The sequence below is a fragment of the Periophthalmus magnuspinnatus genome, chromosome 3 (genome assembly GCF_009829125.3).
Source record: "Periophthalmus magnuspinnatus isolate fPerMag1 chromosome 3, fPerMag1.2.pri, whole genome shotgun sequence".
Classification (NCBI taxonomy): Eukaryota; Metazoa; Chordata; class Actinopteri; order Gobiiformes; family Gobiidae; genus Periophthalmus; species Periophthalmus magnuspinnatus.
In genome coordinates this window covers 472,250-487,449 of record NC_047128.1, presented here as the reverse complement: position 1 = coordinate 487,449, position 15,200 = coordinate 472,250, and positions in this window count along the sequence as shown.

Here is a 15,200-nt window from a genome sequence, read left to right as displayed (position 1 = left end):
ACTGTGTCTTTATGTTATACTTGTGTAATATTCCACAGTGTGTCTTTATATTATATTTGTGTAATATTCCACAGTGTGTCTTTATATTTGTGTAATATTCCACAGTGTCTTTATATTTGTGTAATATTCCACAGTGTGTCTTTATATTTGTGTAATATTCCACAGTGTGTCTTTATATTTGTGTAATATTCCACAGTGTCTTTATATTTGTGTAATATTCCACAGTGTGTCTTTATATTTGTGTAATATTCCACAGTGTGTCTTTATATTTGTGTAATATTCCACAGTGTGTCTTTATATTTGTGTAATATTCCACAGTGTGTCTTTATATTTGTGTAATATTCCACAGTGTGTCTTTATATTTCATGCTTCAGTTGAAGTTGTTTTTTTTCCTGCTCAAACACAGAAGGACAAAAGTGACATCACACACACCTTTAAACGACAAATGAAACTGATGAAACGTCACACTTCACTGTGTAAATGACAGAGATGAGAACCATAGAGACACAAGCTGGTCTAAACGCCGCTCTCTCTGCTCCGGGGCTTATTCTCCGCGTGGAGCCTAATCATGACATAATCAGCCGCTCCACGGGTCACTCGCCGGCCCCACGCCGACAGAGCACAGCGAGGGCGCACCTTTAATCTGACACTAAGCTAATCTGGATTTAGCCACTGCAGCAGGACGACCAACGTGAAGAGCACAGGCCCCGCCCCCTGGGACACACACCACGCCCCCTACGACATCATCCGCTCATTGAGAAAAAGACAGGACTCCGTGGGGTTAAGTGGATGGACGTGTGAAGGGCGTGAGGCTGTGGTCACAAAAGCCAAACTGCACGGGGTTGTTGTAATCACCGTTATCGACGACGGACGAGCGACGGCGAGGAAATGTAACGCTGTGACATCACACGACCCGACCCCTGTGAGGTTTAATCCAGGTTCTGACGCTGTTACTCCTCAGAAATAGACCGGAGTTGTGTTTTGTTTCATTCGCACATGTTTGAGTTACGCCGAATGATTCTACTTCCTGTATCACCACATGATGACATCACAAGGTGGAACAGAGTGTTTTCAGTCTGAGAGAAGAACTCAGCCTAAATCTGCAGAGTTTGTTTGTGTTAAACATGTGAGAATGAAACAAAAAAACACAGCTCAGGTCTGTGTGTGACGAGGAAACGTGAATCTGATGAAACGTTTTTAATCTATACAGAGATTATTATTCCACGTTTACTGATAATCTGAAAGTGAAAGTGGAGTTACAGTGGACATATCTACAGCCGGACATGTCCTGACCTTCACCACCTGCTCGTCTCCATGGAGATATTATTAAAATACCTAAATGTTCCACAGTAAAGCACACAGACTGTTTATATACATGTACAGAGCTAACCTGCTAGCCTCCACGCTACAAACAGGAAGTGATCATGACGCACTTTCTCTGGACTTCAGTTCCGTCACTTTATCGGTCAGTAGAAAGTTCTCCGAATGACCTCTTTGACTCACTGTTTGTTCCGTAAAAAAAAGAAAATAAGTGGGAATTTTACTGTAAAGGCACACTGCGTAATCTTTTTGGTGCTCGTTTCCATGGATACGTTAATGTTTATTGCCTCTGGTTGAACAAATGTAAGACGAGAGAGTGTGACGTCACCACAGGCCACAGGGGGCGATCTGGAGCACAGGTTCATATTTGGAATTCAGACCGTGAGTATCAGAAAGGCCCCGCCCACAGAGCTGGTTTAACAGGGAGTGGGCACTTAGCAACGCTGTCAATCAAACCTGTCGCTAACGCTAATGCTAACGCTAACAGGAGCGACCTCGAGGAAAGAAGGACCTGATTTGTCTGTTATTAATGTTCAGATCTTGATTTACAGACACAATAGTGAAATAAAAACCCCAGGATCATGTAGAGGGTTAATACGAACATTTAAGACCAGAATGAGTCTGAAGCAGCAGAGACAGAGAGAGGACAGAGGACAGAGAGGACAGAGAGGACACAGAGGGGACAGAGGGGGCGCTGTTTAACACAGACAGTGAACTGGAGCCAGAGTCGATGGAGCAGGAAGTGCAACATGATCACTTCCTGTTTGGAATGTGCTTCAGTGTGTGTTTCAGTGTTTCAGTGTCTGTTTCAGTGTCTGTTTCAGTGTGTGTTTCAGTGTGTGTTTCAGTGTTTCAGTGTGTGTTTCAGTGTGTGTTTCATTGTTTCAGTGTGTGTTTCAGTGTGTGTTTCAGTGTGTGTTTCAGTGTGTGTTTCAGTGTCTACCTCAGTAAAGGCCTTGGGCAGTCTCTCGAGGCTGAGTTGTTGCTGACACAGCTCACAGTGGTTTCAGTGTGTGTTTCAGTGTGTGTTTCAGTGTGTGTTTCAGTGTTTCAGTGTGTGTTTTAGTGTTTCAGTGTGTGTTTCAGTGTGTGTTTCAGTGTTTCAGTGTTTCAGTGTCTGTTTCAGTGTGTGTTTCAGTGTCTACCTCAGTAAAGGCCTTGGGCAGTCTCTCGAGGCTGAGTTGTTGCTGACACAGCTCACAGTGGTTTCAGTGTGTGTTTTAGTGTTTCAGTGTGTGTTTCAGTGTGTGTTTCAGTGTTTCAGTGTTTCAGTGTCTGTTTCAGTGTGTGTTTCAGTGTCTACCTCAGTAAAGGCCTTGGGCAGTCTCTCGAGGCTGAGTTGTTGCTGACACAGCTCACAGTGGCTCGTGTTGGAGGTGCTGAGCCACAGCTCGAGGCAGCGCTGATGCACCAGGGCCAGGGTCCCGGAGCAGTCACAGGGGGACAGCAGGGGCCCGCTCTGAGGGCCCTCGTGACAGATACGACAGAACGGCTCCTCACTGCGGGACACGGGGAGACAACGGGTTATTTTCAATTTATAAACCAACAACATCATTTAGTAAAGAGAAGGATGTGGGTTTGTTCTTTCTTTTTCTACAAATGTTTATGTCAAGAGCAAAATTTGAACCGGCAACCTTCAGCTCAGTGGGCAAACTCACCCACTGTGGCTCAACTATAGAATCATAAAACCAAATAAGATGATCAGTGAGTCACATCAGGCTCAGGCTCGTTTTAGACCAGGAGCCGTGACAAAACTCTGATGTCATTTAAACAGACAAAGAACCACGAGTGTCATAGCAACCAAAGAGCCAATCAGGAGCGAGGCTGGTGAAGGTAACGCCCCTTCCCGTCCACACTGCTGGTTTAAGAGGGAGGCGGCGCTTAGCAACAATCACACCTGTATCAAACCTGTTGCTAACGCTAACGGTACCTGTCAGTGGCGCTGGGCTCATCCTGCTGTTTGTCTGTAGGGGGCAGTGTTTCCTTTTGGTGGATGTGGACTTCTTCTTCTTCTTCTTCTTCTTCTTCTTCTTTGACAGTCTGTGCGTCTGTGGCCTGTCCCTCTGAGGCAGACAGCTCCCCCTGTGGCTCCTCCGCTGTCATCGCACTCACACAAGAGCCCATCCACACATCACATCCTACGAGCAGAGGGGGGAGGGGCTTACAGTCAACTTTGACCTCTGACACGCTGACGAGCATTACATTTAACATTCTGCTAATAAATAAAAATAAAAAAAATAAAATAAAACAAAACAAAAAAATAAAAAATAATAAATAAAATAATAAATAAAATAAATAAAAAATAAAAAATAAAAAATAAAAATAAAATAATAAAATAAAATAAATAATCACTTTTTTCCCAGTTTGGTCTTTTTTTTTTAGGTTTCAAATTTTACTTCCTGGTTTGAAATTATGACATCACACTGCGGAATTTCATAACTGTCACCGAGCAACAATGTGACACACTGAGCCAAAACTCCTCTAACGTCACAAAGATTATTACTGGACAAATCAAAATATAATAAAAGTAATTTCTTGTGTAAATTGCGCCAAACAATCGGACAGAACTCTCCCAGTGTGATGTCATCAGTGTGACATCATCAAACGTATTTTTCATCTTTTCTTCTTTTCTTTTATATTTAAAGAGGTGATGAGAGTGATCCAAACTGTCATAAACACTTTAACCCTTTTCCTCTCCTGAACGTTCCCTGTGATTGGTTTAATCCACCTGTCACTCACTCAGAGCTGACCAATAGGAGCGGGACCATAGTCCATAACTCCGCCCACTGACACGTCACAGGGTGAAGTCATGTTTTGGTTTTATCTTGAATCTCCTACGAGAAGAAAACAGATTTACTCTTTTACAAACGAGTTCAAAGTGTCACAGGATCAGAAAACAGACACAGCCTCTGTCGCCGCGGCAACTAACAATTTAAAACAACATATGCTGAGTGTGAGTTTAAACTCATGTCTCACTGTCAACAAACACAAAACGAAAAAATAAAATGTGTGAGAGATTATAGACCTGAGTAAAAATAAAATGAACAAATCAGAAAAACTAAAGAGCGATTTATAACAAAACAAGAACAAAACACAACTGCATCTGAAACTGAAAGACTCAGAGTCCGGTCTGACCTGAGTCCAGTCTGTGAGTCCAGTCTGACCTGAGTCCGGTCTGTGAGTCCGGTCTGTGAGTCCGGTCTGTGAGTCCGGTCTGTGAGTCCGGTCTGTGAGTCCAGTCTGACCTGAGTCCCGTTGGTCCGGCGCAGACACTCGGCTCGTGTTCGTCCTCAGGCTGCAGCAGATTAACTGAGTCTGTGGTGAGAACAGCCCGGATTAAAAACAGAGGGACTCAACAGCGCCACCTGCGGAAGACACGCCCCCTACTGCAGAAGACACGCCCCCTAAGGAAGAAGACACGCCCCATACTGCAGAAGACACGTCCCCTACGACAGAAGACACGCCCCCTACGGCAGAAGACACGCCCCCAGACACCCCCGGCACTGTGTTAATCCTGTTAAGAGAAGAGACAGAGTGTGAGGAGCAGAGGGAGGGGTCAGAGAGAGAGGGGTCAGAGAGAGAGGGGAGGGGTTAGAGAGAGACAGAGAGGGAGGGGTCAGAGAGAGAGAGGGGTCAGAGAGAGGGGGGGGGTTAGAGAGAGACAGAGAGAGAGGGGTCAGAGAGAGAGAGGGAGTGGTCAGAGAGAGGGAGGGGTCAGAGAGAGACAGAGAGGGAGGGGTCAGAGAGAGAGAGGGGTCAGAGAGAGACAGAGAGGGAGGGGTCAGAGAGAGAGAGAGGGGGTCAGAGAGAGAGGAGGGTCAGAAAGAGAGAGCCAGAGAGAGGGACCAGAGACAGACAGAGAAAGGGAGGGGTCAGAGAGAGAGAGAGGTCAGAGAGAGAGAGGGGGGGTCAGAGAGAGAGACAGGGACAGAGAAAGAGAGGGAGGGGTCAGAGAGAGACAGAGAGGGAGGGGTCAGAGAGGGGGGTCAGAGAGAGACGGAGGGGTCAGAGAGAGAGGGACAGGGAAAGAGAGGGGGGGTCAGAAAGAGAGAGACAGAGAGGGAGGGGGGCAGAGAGAGAGGAGGGTCAGAAAGAGAGAGCCAGAGTGAGGGACCAGAGACAGACAGAGAAAGGGAGGGGTCAGAGAGAGAGAGAGAGAGGGGTCAGAGATAGAAGGGGCAGAGAGGGGTCAGAGAGAGAGGGGGCAGAGAGACAGGGGTTCAGAGAGAGATGGGCCAGTGCCAAGGGCCAGAGAAACGGGAGTCAGAAAGAGAGAGCCAGAGAGAAAGGGAGCAGAGAGCGAGGGGCCCGCGGGGGGGTGTCTGGGACGGCGCGGGGCCCCTCTGTCTCTGTCTGGACCAAATGTAAATAGGACGAGGAGGAGAAACGTCTCATGGACAGAGGTGGATTTGGTCTGGTGGAAGAACAACAACTTTTACATAGATTTTTCTCATAAACTTAAATGTAGAGCCTGAAGTTCGACTGTGATCACTTATTATTTAGAACGTAGCAGCTAGAGGTTAGCACGGCCCATTTATATAAACGACGGGTCAAATGTGATAAGAGACTTTTTTTAGGTGTGGTTTAGTCTGAAGAGTCCGTACCTGAGCAGGGTCTGGGCGTCACGTCCTGATCCACGTCGTCCGTCTGTTTTATTCTTGTAAACGTGTCCAAAGAAATGTAAAGTTTTCAAGGAGAATAAAACATTAAAAAAGATCAACTGGACAATCGTAAAGTGAAGAAGCTGAAGGAGCTGCAGAGGGAGTCGTTAGCATAATGAGCCAAAACCAGCCTCTGAAGTGAAGTGTCTTGTAGAAACTTGCGGTGAAACAAGTTTGTGTAGTTTCAAAAGGCAAAGGTCAAAGGTCAACGCTCTGCAGCAGGTATTTAGAGAAGCTACTCACACCGTGTCTAAAGAAAGAAGGTTTTTAGAATCAAAAACTGAGCCTCCTTAAAGAAAAACGTACCTTTAAAGAGTCGTCCCAGGTGAATCTGTCTCACCTGTTTGGATGTTTTGCACACGGCGCCTTTATTTGCCGACGGTCGGGTTTCACTTTTCTGTCCAGGATGTTCTTTAGAGTGGAGTTGTTTTTGCTTTGGAGGAGTAAAAGAAAAAGTCAAATGTGTAAAAAGGGCAAAAAGTTTCAGAGTGAAGTCGTTTCTCTGCTCGTCCAAGTCAGTTCAGTTCAGTTTATTTGTCATTGTCACAAAAGAGCATCCCATAAAGTGCATAAATAATAAATCCCCTTAAACCCCAGTGTAAACATTGACCCAGTGGCTTCAGTACAACATGAGACAGTCTTATAGCAGCGTGATGGTGTCAGTGAGGTGCATAGAAACAGGGACATACAGACAGAGACCGGAGAATAATGACAAAATGCAACAATGCAACCAGTTCAGTGTTATTGAGAGTTGGATGTGTTTTTTGTCCATGAGAGGGGGGCAGAGAGGGGCCGAGAGGGGAGAGGGGCAGAGTTCAGGAGCCTCAGGACCTGCACCTTCTCCCTGAGGGCAGCAGGTGAAAAAGATGGTGCAGGGTGATGTTGATCCCACAGGATGTTGTGCACTCTGCTCAGACAGCGAGTGGAGTAGATGTTGTTCTGATGATTCTACCGCTGCTTTCACCACCTGCTGGTCGGCCTTAGTGCAGCTGGAGAACCACACTAAAAGTCCATATGTCAGAACACTACTGATGGCACAGTTATGAAAGTTCAACATCAGAGGTCTGGGAATGTGGACACTCCTCAGTTTCCTCAGGTGGTAGAGTCGCTGTTGGACCTTCTGTACGGCTGAGGTGATGTGGTCGCCCCAGGACAGGTCCTCAGTCACGGTTACCCCCAGGAATTTAAAACTGCTCACCCTCTCCACCGCCTCAGGGCCAATGAGGAGAGGTAGGTGGTTGTTGTGACTTCTCCTGCAGAAATCCACAACAATCTCCTTGGTCTTTTTAGTGTTTAAAAGCAGGTTATTGTGGTGGCACCATGACTCGAGATGTTGCACCTCCCTCCTGTAGTTGACCTCATCATTGTTGGATATGAGGCCGAGCGCTGTGGTGTCATCTTCTTCTTCAGTCTCTTCTTCTTCAGTTGTGGTCAGGTTCCTGCTGGACATTGCCTCATATCTGTCTGAAGGAGGCGCTAACGACACTGAAGCTAACTCACCTGTTTGTTTACAGTTTACGTTTGTCGGTCGAGGTTGATGAGGAACAGAGTTAGAACACGGGAGAACCATCCTCTTTAACCAAATAAAACCCCCTGGACACAGATATCATTTGAAAACATGAAGTTTATTTTGGTCGTTCACATTTTTTGAATCTAAAATGTAACATAATTCTTGCACATTGGCACTTTATATAGTTTTAATAAAATTCAGGCGACGGTGTGATACGGCGTAGTGCAGTGAAGCGCCAAACTATTCTAATGTTTTATTTGATCTGTCTCCAGTTTATTCTAGTACCTGCACTCACTGAATTGGCGTTGCTGACAGGATCGGCTGTTCTTTTTTGGAGTGTTATTTGGATAAAAACAGTGACGAGTCTAAAAACTGATCATGTTCCTTTGCCAAATGTTGAGGTCAAATGTTTGTACTCGTCTTCTTTCACTCCTCACCCATGAATCGAGTGTTTAGTGCGACTTCTATTCTTGATTTCACTTCTGCAACGTCACAAGATTTATTTCCATCCAGTTGTTGCATTAATGTTTCACCTGTTGCAATCTAAAAAAATTATGAGAAAAAAACCCCAACTCAAAATAACAAAAAACAAACAAAAAAAAACCCCTCAAAATAGCTAAAAAAATAAAGTAAACTCAAAACAACAAAAAAACAACAAAAAAAATAAAATAAAACTCAAAATAGCAAAAAAAAAATTAAGAAAGAAAATAAAGAAAATAAACTAAAAAAAATCCTCAAAATAATAATAATAATAATAAGAATAAGAATAAGAAGAAGATGATGATGATGATGATGATGATGATGATGATGATGATGATGATGATGATGATGATGATGATGATGATGAAGAAGAAGAAGAAGAAGAAGAAGAAAAAGAAGAAGAAGAAGCTGCCAAAGCTACAAAACATCAAAGTAACTAAAAAAAAAAGACAAAAAAAGGATCATGTTGAGCAGTTTAATACGAACATTTAACACCAAAATGATGAGAATCAATGGAGCAGGAAGTGCGCTCGTGATCACTTCCTGTTTGAAACGCGGCGGCGGCTAGCAGGTTAGCGATGTGCATTTATATAAACATGACTGCATTGATGAGTCGAGTCTGACGCTGCTCAAAGCTTCTCCAGCACAAAGATTCTCACTGAGGTTAAGGTCTGGACTCTGTGGTGGACGTGTGTGAAAATGACGTCTCTGCTCCTGATCCTCTGTCACAGTCTGAGCCCGATGATCCTGACATTGTCGTCGTGGAATATGCCCAAAAATCCACTGATGGAATAACCTGGTCATTCAGTTTTTTTCATGTGTCAGCTGACCTCACTCTGCTGGACCTCGACTGGAGGAGGAGGAGACGACCTGTTTGTTTAGATAAATCCAGGTGGAGACTTTTATTTTGCGGGGGCAGTGTGTGTGCAGACCTGAAAACACCTGTGGAGGAGGACGACATTAGACCCAAGTCACACAGTGGAACAAGATACTAATTCAATATGTGTAAAAAGTCATGAAAAAATAGTCTTTAAAAAAATCCTTCTCTCATTATTCTGAAATTTAACAAATAGAAATAATTTTGTTAATCCTAACGAACCTAAAACAGGAAAAGTTTAGTCTGATTTCATGTCGGACGGAGAGAAAAAAAAGTGTATGTGTCTTTTTGTAGTGTGTGTAAAGGTCTGGTTTCTGAGCTGCTTCAGGTTCCAGACTTGGGGGAAAAACAGTTTTATTTCTGTGTTTGTATTTTCTTCTTCAGTGTTTTTGAGATGAGAGAAAGAGGGGACTCCGTGTTTGTGGTCTCGTCTCGACGGACTCGTTTGAGCGTGGAGCAGACGGACTCACTGAGGTGGAGCAGGATCAGAGCCCAGGCCCCGCCCCCTCACTTCCTGTCCCAGACACGACTGTTCAAACAGGACATGTTTTTATCAGGTTATCACGAGGCTCTTTACAGCTCATCTGTGCAGCGAGACAGTGGAGCCAGCATGTTTCAGCCCTCTGTTTCATCCCTCTGTTTCATCCTCTGGTTTTGTCCCCTCTGTTTCATCCCTCTGTTTCATCCCTCTGTTTCGTCCTCTGTTTCTGTCCCCTCTGTTTCATCCCTGTTTTGTCCTGTTTAATCTCGTTGTGTCCCTGTTTCATCCCTCTGTTTCGTCCCCCCTGATTTGTTCCCTCTGTTTTGTCCCCCATTTCGTTCCCTCTGTTTCATCCGTTTTGTCCCCTGACTTGTCCCTTCTATTTTGACCCCGTTTCGTCCCCGTTTTGTCCTGTTTAATCTCGTTTTGTCCCTGTTTCACCTTTCTGTTTCGTCCCTCCTGATTTGTTCCCCCCGTTTTGTCCATCTGTTTCGTCTTGTTTCATCCCATTTTGTTCCAGTTTCGTCCCTTCAGTGTCTCTCCTCATTGTTTTATTTATTTATTTTATTCTTTATTTCAGACACAAATATTATTCAGTCAATAGTTAAAAAAGAAAGAAGAGGAAACATCAATATGAGCGATTCTATCTGTTTATTGGTTTAACTGTGTTTACTGTTACCAGGACCAGAGTCAGGACCAGGACCAGAGTCAGGACCAGGACCAGAGTCAGGACCAGGACCAGAGTCAGGACCAGGACCAGAGTCAGGACCAGAGTTTTATTTATCAGATCATAAAAACAGTCCAAGTGTCTGAACCTCCGCTTTGATTCTTTCTTTTCTAAAACAAACACCACAGATTCTTTGACTGACAGACCGCTAAGCCCCGCCCCCGGACTCCCAGAAGCCCCCCCACCGGCGGCCCCCTCCCTCCACAGGTGTCCCCGGGCCCCTGTCCCGTCAGACCTCTCCTCTCCGTCTCTCCTTTTCCCATCGAGGGGCCCCGGGATAATCCTGGCTGGGTGGGGCCCCTCTGTCTGTTTTGGGGGGGTCTTGTATGGGGGTCCCGGGGTGTTTTATGCAGCGTGTGCCTTGGACTGGATCAATGGCAGACAAAGGCCCCGTAGGAGTCTGTCTGGACGTTTAGACGCGTCACACTCGGGTCAGAAGTGAATTAAAACGTGTCGGGCTCCAGGTCTGAGCAGAAACACCAAGAAACGGAAGAAAAAAACTCATTTTCACGGAACTTTACACATTCATTCTGACATTTAAAGTCAAACGATTATTCATTAACGCACTGTAAATGTTTTATTTCCGTTCCGTCAGTTTTTACTTTAAAGCAGGAATCTCAAACCTGCGGCCCCGGGGTCAATTGCGGCCCGCGAGACGATATTTTGCGGCCCGCAGGACAATATGAAAGTTTAATGTTACCGTGTCGCGTGTAGAAGTTTCCTCCGAATCTGTAAACCCGAAAAACACACGTGTGACTCGTGCTGTGTCACAAAAATTTCAACAAATAACGACGTAGATCCGTAAAATCCACAAGGATTGAGATGATTTTAACACAGCTTTTCTTGTGGAATCACGTGTCAAAATATCATTAAATAGTTTCAAATTATATCCAAATGATCCTGTTTTCCCTTCACTTCTGCCGGTGTGAATCGTAGTTGACGTCATTGTGTCTTTAGCGCGCCCTACTGGCCAGAGGCGGGGTCTACAGTGAAAACAACTCGCCGCATAGACTTGTATTTACTGATAGGTTTGTGTTTATAAACTTTTATTTACATCTGTACAGGTTTTGTCACGGCAAACACGAGGATTTTCAAAAATAAATCTGAAACACAAACAGTTTTTCTGACCTCGATCCTTCAAATACACAAATACAACAGATACTTTCTCTGTGTTTTGATACTACACTCACGTAAAGCGTCAGAAACAGGTTGGAGTTTAGTTTCTGAAATCCGTGGCCTTTCGCTTTTAATCAATTCTAAAAAAAAAACATGATATTTTTATTAAGGTCCAGCCCATAAAAGTCGCCGCCGCTGCTCGTCAAAACTCATCAACATGTCGTCTCCTCGTGACGTTCAGGCAAATGATTATTTCCTATTAGTCCTAAACTTATAAACAGGAAGTTAAACCAACACAGGGCTTTAGAAAATCTTTAAAATATTTGCTGAATCTGTATATATCACGAGTACGAAATGTTCTGCGTTTTTTTACCTTTTGGTTTTTTATATCGTGGTTAAAACCTCAGAAAAAAAAACACGTGACCTTTGAGGACGACGCGGTTTAAAATGAGTCGCAGTGAACAGGTGAGAACAAAGTCACGTACAGAGTTTCTCCTTCATAGTCTGTTTATATAAATGCACAGAGCTAACCTGTTAGCCGCCGCCGCGCTACAAACAGGAAGTGATCATGGGCGCACTTCCTGCTCCGTCGACTCTGGCTCCAATTCACTGGTGTCTTGTCCATCGTCGCGTGTTGTGACCGCTCCCCTCCGGTCACCGCTCCTCTCACCGCTCCTCTCCGGTCGCCCCTCCTCTTCCTCTCCGGTCGCCGCTCCTCTCCGGTCGCCGCTCCCCTCCGGTCGCCCCTCCCCTCCGGTCGCCGCTCCTCTCCGGTCGCCGCTCCCCTAATGTCGCCCCTCCCCTCCGGTCGCCGCTCCTCTCCGGTCGCCGCTCCCCTAATGTCGCCGCTCCCCTCCGGTCGCCCCTCCCCTCCGGTCGCCCCTCCCCTCCGGTCGCCGCTCCTCTCCGGTCGCCGCTCCCCTAATGTCGCCGCTCCTCTCCGGTCGCCGCTCCCCTAATGTCGCCGCTCCCCTAATGTTGCCGCTCCCCTCCGGTCGCCCCTCCCCTCCGGTCGCCGCTCCTGTATGGTCACTGCTGTCGTCTTATCTGTGCTTAAAAAAAAGACCCTTGAAACGTCAGGGAGGATCAAACTTCTGTGCGAGGAGATAAAGACCACCTTTACTTCAAACACAACACGGACAAGGCTCTGCCGCGACAGAACGAGGAAGTGACCACGACGTCACCACAGCGTCTGGCTCCACATGAAGCTCATCGAGGCTAACGGTTATAGCGGCTAATTTGGAGCAGAGTTCTTTATTTGTAATTCTGACCACGAGTATCATAGCAACCAAAGAGCCAATCAGGAGCAAGGATGTTGAAGGTAACGCCCCTTCCCGTTTGCACCGCCGGGTTAGCAGAGAGTGGGCGCTTAGCAACGCTGTCAATCAAACCTGTTGCTAACGCTAACAGGAGCGACCTCGGGGACAGAAGGACCTGATTTGTCTGTTATTAATGTTCAGATCTTGATTTACAGACACAATAGTGAAATAAAAACCCCAGGATCATGTAGAGGGTTAATACGAACATTTAAGACCAGAATGAGTCTGAAGCAGCAGAGACAGAGAGAGGACAGAGGGGGCGCTGTTTAACAAAAACAAAAAATTTACTCAAAATAACAAAAGAAACCCAACTCAAAATAAAAAAATAAAAAAATAAAAAAAACTCAAAATAGCTAAAACAAATTTAAGAAAATACACTTAAAACAACTAAAAAAAATTACAATAAAAATAACAAAAAACCCTCAAAATAACAAAAAATAATAATAAAAAACACCCAACTCAAAATAACAAAAAACAAACAAAAACCCTCAAAATAGCTAAAAAAAAATAATACAGAAAATAAACTCAAAAAAAAAAAAAAAAATTATAATAAAAATAACAAAAAACCCAACTCAAAATAACAAAAAAATTAAAGAAAACTCAAAATAGAAAAAAAAAAATTAAAAAAGAAAATAAAGAAAATAAACTAAAAAAAACCCTTTAAAAAAAACAAAATAATAACAAGAAGAAGAAGAAGAAGAAACACAAGCCCCTCAAAATAAAAACAACATCAAAGTAACTAAAAAAAAGACAAAAAAAGGATCATGTTGAGCAGTTTAATCCGAACATTTAACACCAAAATGACAAGAATCAATGGAGCAGGAAGTGCGCCCGTGATCACTTCCTGTTTGAAACGCGGCGGCGGCTAACAGGTTAGCGATGTGCATTTATATAAACATGACTCCTGTAGGGAATAGCGTGGACATTTGGACACAGCCTGAGACATTTCTTTCATGTTTTTTTCCGTAAACTCTTAAATTTGGTCGTCTTCCGTGCGTTTTCGTCCGGTGAGTGGCTCTAATCCGTCGGCCACTTTCACACGTGTCTCTATTAAAGGAGCGCATTAGCTGGAGCGCGGCTAATCGCTAAAGAGCTCCATATCTCAAGAGGACGATGTCTCTGTCTCCTGGTTTAAAACGGGCCCGAGACAAGAGCGTCCCGACCGAGCCAAGTCCCTCGTGTCAAGTGGCCTTATCTGCTCGGGATGGTCTGGCTCTCTCCAAACATATCCTCCTCCTCCTCCTCCGAACAGCGAACGAGGAACCAGACTGGACACAAGAGAGAGGAGAACGTACGGAGCAGACCAGTTCATGGATTTGGAGTTTGGGGATTATTTTGGGACTTTTTGGACGTTTCTCATAGTTGGACGATGTTGAGAAATGTTTGGATCCCAAGAAGAAGACTGTGGGTAATGTAAGGAACCAAGGAGTTAATGGAACAGACAAATATTGGAAAGAATTAATTTTTGGGAATTTTTTGGGAACTTTTTGGAAGGTGATTGGAAGAAGTTGAGAATTTATAGAAGTTTTTTTTTAGGGACAGGATAAAAAAGAAATACTGGACAACGTAAGACACGGAGGAGTCAATGGACGAGAGAAAGATTTGAAAGATTTACGTTTTGGGAATATTTGGGGAACATTTTGGAAGTTGGAAGAAGTTCAGAATATACATAAGTAATTTTTGGGACGACGTAAGAAACAATTTAAACCCTGGACAAAGTGCCGTGCAGAGGAGTTAATGGACAAGTGAAAGATTTGAAAGATTTAAGTTTTGGGAATTTTTTTGGGAACACTTTGGAAGTTGATCACAGTTGGAAAATGCTGAGAATAAACTGACGTGTTTTTATGGGAAAACATTAAAAACAGAGGAGTTAATGAAGAGAGAAATATTTTAATTTAAGTTTTGGAAAGATTTTTAAAGCAAATTTTGGGAATTTTACAGTTTGAAGAAATTGGGAATATAAGGAATTTTTTTTGGAACCAAAGACGAGAGCTTGTTTTTTGTTTTTATACAGAAGGAATGAGCTGAAATTTAAGACGTTTGCAAAATTTGACATTCAGATTCGTGGAGGAACTAAATTAAAACTAAAAAAGTATCACAATCTTGGAAATACTTTGGGAGAATCTTGATGAACTGGACACTTGGTTTAATCCTGGACTTTGGAATATGGACGAAAAGTGTGAATAAAAGAATGTTTTTGAGATCAGAGCAAAGACAGTGAACAAAACACACCTGAAGATTATCGGAGCAAAGACTTTAAACTATCGTCCTCTGATAAAGAAACTTGAGCTGGTGGAAGTTTGAGTAAATCCAAGGAAGTTTTGAATTTACTCAGGGATTTTCCATAAACAGATTTGGACGGTGACAAACACAGAGCAGTAAATCACAGGACGATGAGACGATGAGGGACGACTACAAGATCTGGGACAGAAATGAGAAATTATAGACTAAATATTCCGCCATTTTGAGTCACTTTTAAAAACACTGAGCCGTGTCTTTGCTCCGAACTGGATTAAAGTGGGACATGTTCTCACTTTAGGCCGGACAAAAGACGAGACGACAAACCACCGGCAGAAAGAGACCGACTGTTTCTGAAGTCACGTTCTGGTCCGTTATCTTCAGTATTTTAAAACTGCTGAGACACACTGGACATTATAAATTCAACCCAAGTCAAACAGTCCAAAAAACGTTAGAAAGTCAAATCATAAA